This window comes from Triticum urartu, chromosome 2A, assembly GCF_056163025.1.
Source record: "Triticum urartu cultivar PI428250 chromosome 2A, HENAU_Tu73, whole genome shotgun sequence".
Classification (NCBI taxonomy): Eukaryota; Viridiplantae; Streptophyta; class Magnoliopsida; order Poales; family Poaceae; genus Triticum; species Triticum urartu.
In genome coordinates this window covers 352,869,132-352,883,323 of record NC_141874.1, presented here as the reverse complement: position 1 = coordinate 352,883,323, position 14,192 = coordinate 352,869,132, and positions in this window count along the sequence as shown.

Here is a 14,192-nt window from a genome sequence, read left to right as displayed (position 1 = left end):
TGGTTTCTTTAATGATGTCATGTCTGCCGGGTTAACATGATCCTTGTAAAATTTTAACTCCTCTGTTGCACAAACAGATTCAGCATAGGCAGCATCACCTTCTTCACACTCCAAGGCTATATTCCGGCTCCCATGCACTATAATGGTGCCTTTATGACCCGGCCTCTTGAGCTTCAAATACACGTAACACGACCGAGCCATGAACTTGGCATAAGCCGGCCGCCCAAACAGAGCATGATATGGGCTCTTGATCTTAATCACCTCAAAGGTTAATTTCTCCGCTCTGGAGTCATACTCATCCCCAAAGGCTACTTCCAACTCAATCTTACCAACTGGATATGCCCACTTACCAGGTACCACACCGTGAAAAACAGTGTTGGATTGTTTAAGGTTTTTATCAGTCAACCCCATCCGGCAAAACGTCTCATAGTAGAGGATGTTGATGATGCTGCCTCCGTCCATGAGTACCTTAGTAAACTTGTATCCACCAACCTGAGGTGCCACCACCAAAGCCAAGTGACCCGGATTATCAACCCGGGGCGGGTGATCCTCTCTTCTCCACACAATAGGCTGCTCTGACCAACGTAGATAATGTGGAACCGCCGGCTCAACAGCATTGACGGCTCTCTTGTGAAGTTTCTGGTCCCTCTTGCATAAGATGGTGGTAAACACATGATATTGCCCACTACTTAGCTGCTTCGGGTTGCTCTGATAACCGGATTGCTGCTGCTGATTACCCTGGCCGGGTTTTGATTATATCCTCCTTGGTGACCAGGATAACCTTGACCGTGAAAACCTCCTCCGCCTGAGCCGGCTCCCGGGCCCTGAAAGCCGCCTCCACCTGAACCGGCGCCCGTGCTGTGACCCCCATCAAACGCATTTGAATTTTTAAATGCCTTCATGATCGTACAATCCTTCCACAAATGGGTGGCTGGTTTCTCCCGGGTGCCGTGCTTTGGACAAGGTTCATTCAACAACTACTCAAGGGTGGGGCCTGACCCGCCCGATCGAGGGGGTTGTCTGCCCTTGCGCCGCTGATTACCACCCTGCGCATTAGTATTAGCAACAAACTCATCAGCCTTATGTTTATTACCTCCCTGATTTGCCGGGTTATGCTGGTGACCCTTGCCGTTGCCGTTCTTCTTTCCCTTCGTTGCCTTTTCTTCGTCAGACACCGGGTCCTTGGTTGTATCAGAATCGGCATAGTTGACGAGAGCCGCCATGAACGTTCCCATGTCATTATAGTCAGGCTTGAGCCGCCCCAGCTTCTGCTTCAGGGGTTCAAAACGGCAATTTTTCTCCAACATTAAAACTGCTGAGCCGGCATCCATCTTATCAGATGAATGTATTATCTCCTTGACCCGGCGCACCCAATGGGTTGTGAATTCACCATCCTCTTGCTTGCAATTGGTCAGGTCCATGATCGACATAGGCTTCTTACACGTGTCTTTAAAGTTCTGGATGAACCGGGCTTTCAACTCTGCCCATGAGCTGATAGAATTGGGTGGCAATCCCTTCAACCAAGTCCGAGCTATTCCATCCAACATCATGGTAAAATACATGGCCATTGCAGCGTCGCTAACCTCCAATAGTTCCATAGCCATCTCATAACTCTCAATCCAAGCCCCCGGCTGTAGGTCAGCCGTGTAATTAGGCACCTTACGAGGCCCCTTGAAATCCTTTGGCAACCGCTCATTGCGTATGGCCGGTACCAAGCAAGGCACGCCTTCAGTTCTTGTGGCCACTCCTGCCTCAACCGAGGTTGCTGGATAAGCCGTAAAGGCTTGATGAGCCGCCTGCTCCGCTGCAAGTTGAGCCACTCGTTCCGCCTCTTGACGAATCCTCTCCTGATCCGCTAAGTTAAGGGCTCCTGCCCGCACCGGCTCATGCCGATATGGTCGGTTGTGGCATTGAGCATTACTTGACATCTCTGCGGACTCCATGTGCCTACTGTAACTCGGGCTCCGGCTTGGGCGAGGAGTTCAATGGATCCTGTCTCGACTGTAGGAGTATGCATCCTGCTGGGCCAGAGCCGTTTAAAGAAGTTCTCTTACTCTCTGGGTATCAATTGCTGCTAGTGAGTCGCCTTCCATTGGGAGAGCCGCCAAACGAGCCGATGCTGCAATGAGGTTTTCCAGAGGGTTGGAGAAGTGACCCAGAGGTGTTCACACATAACGAGGAGGAGCTGTATTTATACGAGGTGGCTCCATGGCGCGTGGCTGAACTGGTGCACCGGGTGTCGTGACCCGGTTTTCCTCCAGCGGGCTGCTCCCCCCAGCCCCGGGTGTACGGAACAGGTTCCTCGGATCCAGCCTTAAAGATAGACGTGACTGAGTTTTCTGATGCCTCCTCCTCATGACCTCGTTTGATGTGTTAAGATCCACCGAGAGCCTAAAAGTTTCCGCTTGAAGTTGCTGAGCACGAGCATCCAAAGCTGCTCGTTCCGCTGCCATCCGGGTTTCCTCTGCGGCTAGATTTTCCTTAGCTTGCACCATCTCCTCCAGCATGCGTGCCACTTCTGCGTCGTGCCGGGCTTTATCCGCCGGCTCTACCATGGCGGTTAATAGAGTCGTCAGCCTATCCATGAGGTCCATTAGAATCTGAGCCGGGGGGCACGCGGGGTCTCCTGACCCGGCGGCAGCCAACTCGGTAGCTGCTGCTGTCGCCGCGGTAGAGTTCTGTCCGGGCGGTGTCCCTGGCATGAAGATTCTGGCCCAATTCGGCGGCTCAAAGGGGTCCGGAATACTACTGCCATCGGAACAGCCCCCGAGCATGCCGTCTTGTAACTGATACAGAGAGTCCGTCTCACCTATTGATGATGCGGTATCAGAACATATAGTTGTCTCACCGCCCTCTACCGATCCTTCAGAGTATTCACCGCCATGGATGTAGCCTACAAAGGCATGCTTCACGACAGATTGAACACGGGCGATCCTCGCGCACTGAGCCGTTTCGATGAGGTCGGTGTGGACGTCCAGCTCAGGGCCTGACTCGCTGATCCGGCCGATGAAGACGTGAATTCCACCAAAGGGGACACGGTACCCGTACTCGATTGAGCCGGCCTTGGAGCCCCAGCCTTCGTCGTTGATGTAGAGCTTGCCGCGATGACTCTTGATCATCCGGCCCACAGCGTATCCCTTGAGCCCTTCGAAGTTGCCCTTCGAGAACTTAAATCCACCATGCGCTGGCCCCACGGTGGGCGCCAACTTTCATGAGTTGACACGGCAGATGTCCTAGAGTAAGGACTTAGTCGTAGGGCCATCGCACTAGGAAGCTTAAAGGGGTTAATCGGGACAAAGGACATGAGAGGGTTTTTATACTAGTTCGGCCCCTTACGATAAAGGTAAAAGCCTACATCTAGTTGGGATTGGTATTACTGAAGTTTCAATCTCCAAGGGGCTCAACTCGCCGGCTTGGTTATCGATTTGGTTGTTTCTTGCCCTCAGCCTGTCAGGACCCCGATTCTATGTCACATCGATCTAGCCGGTAACACCTCATATCACTTTGCGGCCTCACGCACGGTATCCCCATGGGTGTCGCCTTACCATGGCCCGGGACCGTTTGTGCCTTTTGTCTCACGTACATGATAGTGTCGCTAGCATCCATATGACAGAGAACCCGGGCCGACATGGCTAGTCATGAACACAAGCGGCACCAACCTATGGGGACAGGCATACATGAATCACATCGAGCATGTCGGTCAGCAGCTTGTGAATCCGGGCTGTAGCACTGGGCTAACAGGACTCCGGGAACCCGGGCTGTAGCAGGCTAGGCAGGACTCCGGATGTCACCGCGTGACATTTCCCCGAAGGGACAGACACAAGAACGAAGTGAAACACATGTCGGCCAGTCAAGTGTCCTGAGCAGTAGTGCTGGGCTAGCAGGACTCCGGTGAACCGGGCTGTAGCGGACTACTATGGCTCATGGAAGCACTAGACTACATTTCCCCATAAGAGAGGCTGCCAAGGATAAACAACTAGATTGTCGGATCCCACACATACCAAGCATTTCAATCATACACACAATATGCTCGATATGTGTAAATACAACATGGCATCACAACATAACTCTACAACTCAAGTATTTATTCCTTAGGCTCCGAGGAGCGAGATATTACAAACATGGATCTCATGACCCAACAATCGCAGCATACAAATCAAGCACATGCGGAAGCTTAACATGTCTGAGTACAGACATCTACAAATGGAAAAAAGGCTAAGAAGCCTGACTATCTGCCAGATCCTGCCGAGGGTACAAGATCGTAGCTAAGGTATCAAGCTAAACGTCCAAGTCCACGCGGAACTACTAGCGAGACTGAAGTCTCTCTCTGCAAAACATAAATTAAGCAAACGTGAGTACAAAGGTACTTAGCAAGACTTACATCAGAACTAGCTACATATGCATCGGTATCAACAAGGGTGGGTGGTGGAGTTTAACTGGAGCAAGCCATCTTTGACTCAGTGGCTAACCTGAACTACGACTGCAAGCAACTCTTTTGAGGTGGCGCACACGAGTCCACATATTCACCAATCAATACACTACTATGGATCCGCTCTCGTCTACCTACGAGAACGCCATCCATAGCACTCACGCTTATCTTGCGCATTTTAGAGTATCCACTTTCAAGTTATCTATGAACTATGCAAGGGGTCCAAGTTTCCATATCCGAGGAATCCGGCTATTCGAATAGATAAGGATAACCCTGCAGGGCTGTACTTCTTCACACACGCTCCCACCACTTACCGTCGTTTACACGACATGTACTCGGCAACCTTCAAGCGGAAGCCCAACGAGGGTGTCGGCCACGGCCTACCTAAACACTTAAGTCTCTAGTCCAGGTTTATCGCCTATCCAGGTTCCATCCGCAGGGAGTCCGGCCAAGGTTTCCACATATGACCCCGAACGATGTGAACAGGGTTCCCGAGACACCAAACGGGCGCCCTGTACACCGTGCCACGGTGTATCTACCGCATCATAGCCCACCCCTAGGGTCAGCGCTACGCACGGCCGCCAACACATAACCTACAAACACTAGAAACTAGTTGCAACTCCTGGACAGAGTACTAGGGTGATTAAGAAGCCGAGAGGTTCAATTAAGGATCCCAATGAGTGGTAGTAGCTGTTCATGGATCACAGACACAGAACTCAGTTCCTGAGGACGGTTTCAATAAGACAACCCACCATGTACTCCTACATGGCCTCTCACCGCTACCTTTACCAAAACATGTTCACACACTTAGCTCACACACAGTAGGACATGTTCACACACCTCCGATTCATTCCCGATGAATTAGACATGACACAACTATATGCAATAGCAGGCATGACAAACAAGCATGAATGAGTAGGCACATCAGGGCTCAAACAACTCCTACTCATGCTAGTGGGTTTCATCTATTTATTGTGGCAATGACAGGTCATGCGGAAGAAAGGGGTTCAACTACTGCAACATGTAACAGTAGAATCGTTGTTGTCCTAATGCAGTAAAAGAGAGCAGGAGTGAGAGAGTGGGATTGTATCGGAATGAACAAGGGGGTTTTGCTTGCTTGGCACTTCTGAAGATAATAAAACTCTTCATCGGTGTCATCGAACTCATCATCGAAACCACGTCTATCGAGAGGGGACAAATACCGGCAACAGAGAAGGAAACACAATCAATGCAATGCAACAATATGATGCATGAATGTGACATGTCAATATGAATGTGTTTTGACTTATGCATACTAGGACAGGTTGAGTTGAACCCATTTGAATCAAAGATTCAAATGTAAGCTCATGTATAAAGTCATAATGGTGCATTATCTTGTTTCATCTAAGCAGCAAGGTTAGATTGCTTTAACATGCATGAAACCAGTACAGATGGATAGATTGGAATTTCCTGAATAATAACAAGTTCAGGAAAAAGTTATTGCGTCAGCATTGCGTCATGCTGACCTCAGCAAGTCAACAGCAGCGGTCTAGGTCAAACCTGACAGTGGGTCCCGCGTGTCAGTGTCATTAGTTTTAACTAATTATAATTAGTACTAACCCTAGATTAATTAGCCGGCTGGGCCCCACCTGTCATTGACCCAGGGGGGTCAAACTGGGCCCATCCTTGGTCAAACGGGGTCAAACTCGCCGGACTTGGTCCACGGCTCGTCGCTGGCGATGACAGAGACGACAGAGCGGCTCGGGAATGCTCTACAGGGCACCGTTTTGAGCGTGGTTTGTTGCTACGGCTTGCTGGCGCTCTCGTGCATCTAGTGGTGGCAGCGGTAGCAGCTGGGATGGCCTAGGTTCACGGCGACGACGACTTGTGCGGCGGCCGGCGTTCGGCCAACGACGGGTTGGTTGCTACGGGGCGCTAGGGGGATAAACTGGCAGGTGCTACGCACTCCTGGGGGTTCACCGAGCACGGTGACGCGCTTAGGCGCGGGCTGCGGTGACCCTGGCCACGGCGGTGAAGAACCATGGCGGCGGTGAGCTTTCGGCTCCGGTGGACAGCGGGGCTAGAGGAGGAGAACGACGGCGGGGAGAGAGGGGTTCGGTAGAGGAGCTCACGGCGGGGTCGTCGGTGATCTCAGCGTGCTCGGGGATGGCCTGGTGACGACGAATCGGTCGACGACGGCTGTCGGTGCAGAGACGAAGATGGCGTCGACGACGGCGCTCCAGGGCATCCGGCGACATGTGGCTCGGCGGAGAGGACCGGGGTGTCACGGCGGAGCTCGGGGGCGCGTCGGAGAGGCTCAGAGATGGATGTGGCCGTGGGGGAGCTCGTCGACGGCGACGGCTGCGTTTGGTCGCGCTCGTGGAAGGGACTAGAGGGTGAAGGAGAGAGCAGAGAGTGAGGGAGAGGAGCGAGGGGCCACGGGGCGTCTCTGTGGCATCGCTAGAAGGTCCGGGGAGGAAGCAGGAGTTGGCAGGAGCAGCGTCGGCACTCGCCACGCACCTGGTTGTCCTCCTGGCAGAGGAGGAAGATGACACGGGCGCTGGGGGCTGGGCCGGCCACTTGGGCCGCCAGGTGGGCTACACGTGGGCTGGCAGGTAAGGCCAGGTGGGTTTTTCCTCTCTCTCTCTCTGTTTTTTTCTAATTCTGTTCTGCTTTCTATTTTGCAGGTTTGTTTTGAATTTGGTTTTGAAACCAATTCAATTTTGTTGCTTCTAGAAATATTTTTAGAAGCTAAAAGAATTAAACCAAAGCTCCATAAAATATTTCAGAATTATTGGACATATATTTATTTAATAGTAGATATAAATCCAATTCAAATAATTATTGATTTAATTCAAATGCCCAAAATAAATGTTTCTGAGACACCAAAAATATTGGTTTGGATTTTACCTCTTGCCAATATTTCCAGAGGATAACAAGAACATTTTCTTGGACTTATTTGAAGAAATTTTATCTTGATCATTTTTAAAAGGATTCTGAGGCTTTGAAAATTCCCCAATTCAAATTTAATTTGAATTTAAACATGATGCAACAACCAAGCTAGTCCAAGGCCAAGGTAAAGCTAGGGATGCGACAACTCACCCTCACTAAAACAAGAATCTCGTCCCGAGATTCAAGCGTAGGGTAAGATGGAAGGGGGAACACAAACTAACACAATCTTCACGATCCAGGTTGCGCCTCATAAGAACGTTGATCCGATCACGATCTTGTCTCGACGTCATGCTCTGAGAACTTCATCCAACACGACGATGACAGAAAGAAATTCTACGGAACTGATCTCCTCAAAGATCGAGCAACTGACGATCAGCTCATAGAACGAGACATAGCAACATCTCTCGAGATGAGACACGAAGCATACATCTAGAGGGATGGAGTGAAACAGATGATGAAGGTTCACTAGATAAATAACAATTTGACACCTAAGGGGGTGGTGAACGGTTGTCAACGTAGCAAGGAGTTGGGTAGCCATGATACCACAATGAGACACCTTCGAGAAGGGTGACTCGTAGAACTATTACCTTAAGTGGCAAAAAGAATTACTTTTGATTCAGAGATCATTGACACTCTTTATACCAGCCTAAGGAAAACCACAACAATCGTTTGGCGGAGTACGAAGGGATGGCATACCCGGACTAGAATGGATGATGTGGACTACCTTGTTGAAGACAACGCAATGGATGATTTTTGCCTATCATCGGAAATGGATGGGACTCATGGTAAGTCCACTTCTGAAGATGTTCCTTCTTCCGCAACTGAGAATGGCAGCCCATGGGAAACTGGCACAATGGTCGTGCAAGCTGGAAACAAAATGCTAATGTTGGAAATGTTCCAACCATCATATCTGCCTGAGATTCAGATCTGGTTGATAACATGATATTTCAGACAACATGCCTGGAAAGAAGGGTTGCAACACAAATCGACGAGATGATGTTGCAAGATTCTCAGGGAATGAACTACAATAGCAAGCTCCAAAACACGAGCAGGTTTTGCTACAACATGTGAACACGCTGTCCCAGACAAGCATGACCACACAGTAGTCTTATAATAAAACACTACCGAGTTCAGGTTGGGAACCATCATTGAGGTATCGAAGTCCTTGTATAAGCCCCGGGTCTTAAGAAGGAACTTCTTTCCCTTGTACAAATCAATCAGTGGCTTGGTGTGCTAGGAACACATATGGAGTGGAGGCAGCCAACTTATCAAACCATAGAGCACTTTGCACGTGCATAACTAACTTGGGATGGTTCCAGAGGAGGCAAAAACAAACCTTTCTCAAATTCATGGCGGCAACTTACACCTAAAGCACATGAATTCGAGGAAGTCACTTCTTCCATCCAAGCATAGGCTTCATGAACGGAACACGAAGGCATTGCTTACAAAGTTTTCAACACTAGGTTGATATTCAACATGAATCATGGGGGAGACAAAAAGCTGCTGATGGGCTCAACAGCAACTCATCAGAATTTCCATATCGCTGGACTTCCACCATCATGTGAACACGATGATAGCATTGGTCAGACCAAAGGATGTAATGGTGTATGCTCGAGGGATCAACCACGAGTAAGACAACATTAGGAACATCGTTGGTTCTGATTTGGCTTGACGATAGCCCATACTCAAGTCAAAGTTTTGACAAGACAATAGATCCTACAACTGATCACGAGGACCAATTGGTGAAGATATCATCTTTCTTCAACACACACACAAACACAAAGATATCCCTTCAGAAAGAACCAAATTTGGCAAAGCTTTTTATCTTCCAACTCTCCAAGTTGTTGTTTGGCTTAACCAACTAGCTCAGGGGTATCCAACACAGATTCTTGGAGAAGGGGTGGTTTACAAGAAACCAACTTGATCACGAACTCAACATAGCGGTCAGGTGACAACCTGGTAACACTTCCGAGAAGACATTCGGAAAATCACGAACCACCGATATGTTACTAATCTCGAGAACAACCTTGCTTTTTAGGGCAAGATGATATGATCAAAAGAGTGGGGGATTTGACAAAATCCAAACTCATCAATCGAAGAGTGCACGAGAAACAAGGACTAGGTAGCACAGTCTATCTTAGAACGATGATTCAATAACCAACACGCTAAGAATGAAATTATTGTCCTTTAACTACCAAGCAACGGAGTTGCTAGGAGTATAGATTTCACGCATCACGATTCACTTGTCGGATAACATGGGGACCAAGGAATGAACAATGATGGCAAGAAGTATCACTGTATCAAGAGTTCATAGGATGGTGGGCAATTTCCATGACATTCTTGACATAAAAATGGTAATACCCCAAGATAGAACAGAATCAAAAACTGGATTGGCATTTGATTTGTGGATTACAGCTGCTTTGACCCAATCCTAGAAATGGATGATGTACTGGAGTTTGTTTCTCCTAGTCATTCTGAAATAGAACGGCTCGACGGACCACAAGAATAATAGGCACCGATGAACGAATGCTCACATACTCTTGACTATCAATTAATAGATGAAGGTCGGAACATAACGGAAGGGGGACAACTCAAGGGAACATATAACTTTCTGAGTTGTGGATGCATAGATTAGTATGTCGAACGAGTTCAACATATTTCTTCCGGATAACCCATGCAGGAAGGTAGGGTTGGCAGAGTCACAACATAGAATGGAGAACTCATCAAGAGCACTCTGTCGTGACCTTTTGGTTCAAAAGAACTCCTGCCAAGAATAGTCCATGATAATCGGAAGAAGGATGTACCACGAACCGCGAGGACTATCGCAAAGGTTACTAATATCCTAAAGGAACTAGCAACACTATCAACATGAGATAAGTAGGGTGAATCTCGGGTTCAAGAACCTATGAATAGAATACCTACCACTACATGGCATCACGGGATGCTTTTGAGAATGGTGGCCAGAATCATCACACCGGGAACACAAAACATGGCTAGATTACTAGGTGACTCCCTAAACACCTAGGGTCATAATAATAGCTCCAACATATATGTTGAGGCAACAGAGTACCTCAACTCACCGATTAGTGTGATTAATCTGGCCCAAATGGACATCAGGAACAGGAGGAAGGGGTTTGCAACTGCATTAGACTATTTGGAGACCTGGGATGACTCGGACATCATAACGGCTGTAAATGCTCAAAAGATTTGAGACATCCTGCAAAATGGTGGCATACCCACTCAACAACACAATATCAAGGTTCTGAGGCCAGCTATGAACATATGGAAGTAGTAGGAACTGAACTGAGGCTTAAACTCAACAATCCTAGGCAACTACGGTTTGGTAACACGTCATCCTGAGAGATAGAAGAGAAGCCTAGTTCTTAACCCCCGCAGAAAAGAAGAGGGTGACCCAGATCAGAAGGCATAGGGTATAAGAAGTAAAAAGAGCCTTACGTTCCCTTCCACAATCAATTCCCCTACATAACTAAAGTATTTCTAGACACAACTTCGACCAGTATGGCTTGGTAATCCTACAGGCAGTCAGGCTCTGATACCAAAGCTGTAAGGACCCCGATTCCAAGTCACATTGATCTAGCCGGTAACACCTCATATCACTTTGCGGCCTCACGCACGGTATCCCCACGGGTGTCGCCTTACCATGGCCCAGGACCGTTTGCGCCTTTTGGCTCACGTACATGATAGTTTCGCTAGCATCCATATGACAGAGAACCCGGGCCGACATGGCTAGTCGTGAACCCAAAGCGGCACCAACCAATGGGGACAGGCATACATGAATCACATCGAGCATGTCGGTCAGCAGCGTGTGAATCCGGGCTGTAGCACTGGGCTAACAGGACACCGGGAACCCGGGCTGTAGCAGGCTAGGCAGGACTCCGGATGTCACCGCGTGACATTTCCCCGAAGGGACAGACACAAGAACGAAGTGAAACACATGCCGGCCAGTCAAGTTTCCTGAGTAGTAGTGCTAGGCTAGCAGGACTCCGGTGAACCGGGCTGTAGCGGACTACTATGGCTCATGGAAGCACTAGACTACATTTCCCCATAAGAGAAGCTGCCAAGGATAAACAACTAGATTGTCGGATCCCACACATACCAAGCATTTCAATCATACACACAATATGCTCGATATGTGTAAATACAACATGGCATCACAACATAACTCTACAACTCAAGTATTTATTCCTTAGGCTCCGAGGAGCGAGATATTACAAACATGGGTCTCATGACCCAACAATCACAGCATACAAATCAAGCACATGCGGAAGCTTAACATGTCTGAGTACAGACATCTACAAATGGAAAAAAAGGCTAAGAAGCCTGACTATCTACCAGATCCTGCCAAGGGCACAAGATCGTAGCTGAGGTATCAAGCTAAACATTGAAGTCCACGCAGAACTACTAGCGAGACTGAAGTCTCTCTCTGCAAAACATAAATTAAGCAAACGTGAGTACAAAGGTACTCAGCAAGACTTACATCAGAACTAGCTACATATGCATCGGTATCAACAAGGGTGGGTGGTGGAGTTTAACTGCAGCAAGCGAGCTTTGACTCAGTGGCTAACCTGAACTACGACTGCAAGCAACTCTTTTGAGGTGGCGCACACGAGTCCACATATTCACCAATCAATACACTACTATCGATCCGCTCTCGTCTACCTACGAGAACGCCATCCATAGCACTCACGCTTATCTTGCGCATTTTAGAGTATCCACTTTCAAGTTATCTATGAACTATGCAAGGGGTCCAAGTTTCCATATCCGAGGAATCCGGCTATTCGAATAGATAAGGATAACCCTGCAGGGGTGTACTTCTTCACACACGCTCCCACCACTTACCATCGTTTACACGACATGTACTCGGCAACCTTCAAGCGGAAGCCCAACGAGGGTGTCGGCCACGGCCTACCTAAACACTTAAGTCTCTAGTCCAGGTTTATCGCCTATCCAGGTTCCATCCGCAGGGAGTCCGGCCGAGGTTTCCACATATGGCCCCGAACGATGTGAACAGGGTTCCCGAGACACCAAACGGGCACCCGGTACACCGTGCCACGGTGTATCTACCGCATCATAGCCCACCCCTAGGGTCAGCGCTACGCACGGCCGCCAACACATAACCTACAAACACTAGAAACTAGTTGCAACTCCTAGATAGAGTACTAGGGTGATTAAGAAGCCGAGAGGGTCAATTAAGGATCCCAATGAGTGGTAGTAGCTGTTCATGGATCACAGACACAGAACTCAGTTCCTGAGGACGGTTTCAATAAGACAACCCACCATGTACTCCTACATGGCCTCTCACCGCTACCTTTACCAAAACGTGTTCACACACTTAGCTCACACACAGTAGGACATGTTCACACACCTCCGATTCATTCCCGATGAATCAGATATGACACGACTCTATGCAATAGCAGGCATGACAAACAAGCATGAATGAGTAGGCACGCCAGGGCTCAAACAACTCCTACTCATGCTAGTGGGTTTCATCTATTTACTGTGGCAATGACAGGTCATGCAGAGGAAAGGGGTTCAACTACCGCAACATGTAACAGTAGAATCATTGTTGTCCTAATGCAGAAAAAGAGAGCAAGAGCGAGAGAGTGGGATTGTATCGGAATGAACAAGGGGGTTTTGCTTGCCTGGCACTTCTGAAGATAATAAAACTATTCATCGGTGTCATCGAACTCATCGTCAATACCACGTCTATCGAGAGGGGACAAATACCAGCAACAGAGAAGGAAACACAATCAATGCAATGCAACAATATGATGCATGAATGTGACATGTCAATATGAATGTGTTTTGACTTATGCATACTAGGACAGGTTGAGTTGAACCCATTTGAATCAAAGATTCAAATGTAAGCTCATGTATAAAGTCATAATGGTGCATTATCTTGTTTCATCTAAACAGCAAGGTTAGGTTTCTTTAACATGCACGAAACTAGTACAGATGGATAGATTGGATTTTTCTGATCATTTTTCATATATAACTCGTTTGATTTGGAGCTACGGTTGATTTTCTATGATTTTTAGAAGTTTGTACTATTTTCTGGAATTTCCTGAATAATAATAAGTCTAGGAAAAAGTTATTGCGTCAGCATTGCATCATGCTGACCTCAGCAAGTTAACAGCAGCGGTCTAGGTCAAACCTGACAGTGGGTCCCGCTTGTCAGTGTCATTAGTTTTAACTAATTATAATTAGTACTAACCCTAGATTAATTAGTCGGCTGGGCCCAACCTGTCATTGACCCAGGGGGTCAAACTGGGCCCACCCTTGGTCAAACGGGGTCAAACTTGCCGAACATGGTCCACGGCTCATCGCCGGCGACGAGAGAGATGACAGAGCGGCTCAGGAATGCTCTACAGGGCACCGTTTTGAGCGTGGTTTGTTGCTACGGCTTGCTAGCGCTCTCGCGCATCTAGTGGTGGCAGCGGTAGCAGCTGGGATGGCCTAGGTTGACGGCGACGATGACTTGTGCGACGGCCGGCGTTCGGCCAATGACGGGTTGGTTGCTACGGGTCGCTAGGGGGATAAACTGGCAGGTGCTACGCACTCCTAGGGGTTCACCGAGCACGGTGATGCGCTTAGGCGCGGGCTGCGGTGACCCTGGCCACGGCGGTGAAGAACCATGGCGGCAGTGAGCTTTTGGCTCCGGTGGACAGCGGGGCTAGAGGAGGAAAACGGCGGCGGGGAGAGAGGGGTTCGGTAGAGGAGCTCACGGCAGGGTCATCGGTGATCTCAGCGTGCTCGGGGATGGCCTGGTGACGACGAATCGGTCGACGACAGCCGTCGGTGCAGAGGCGAA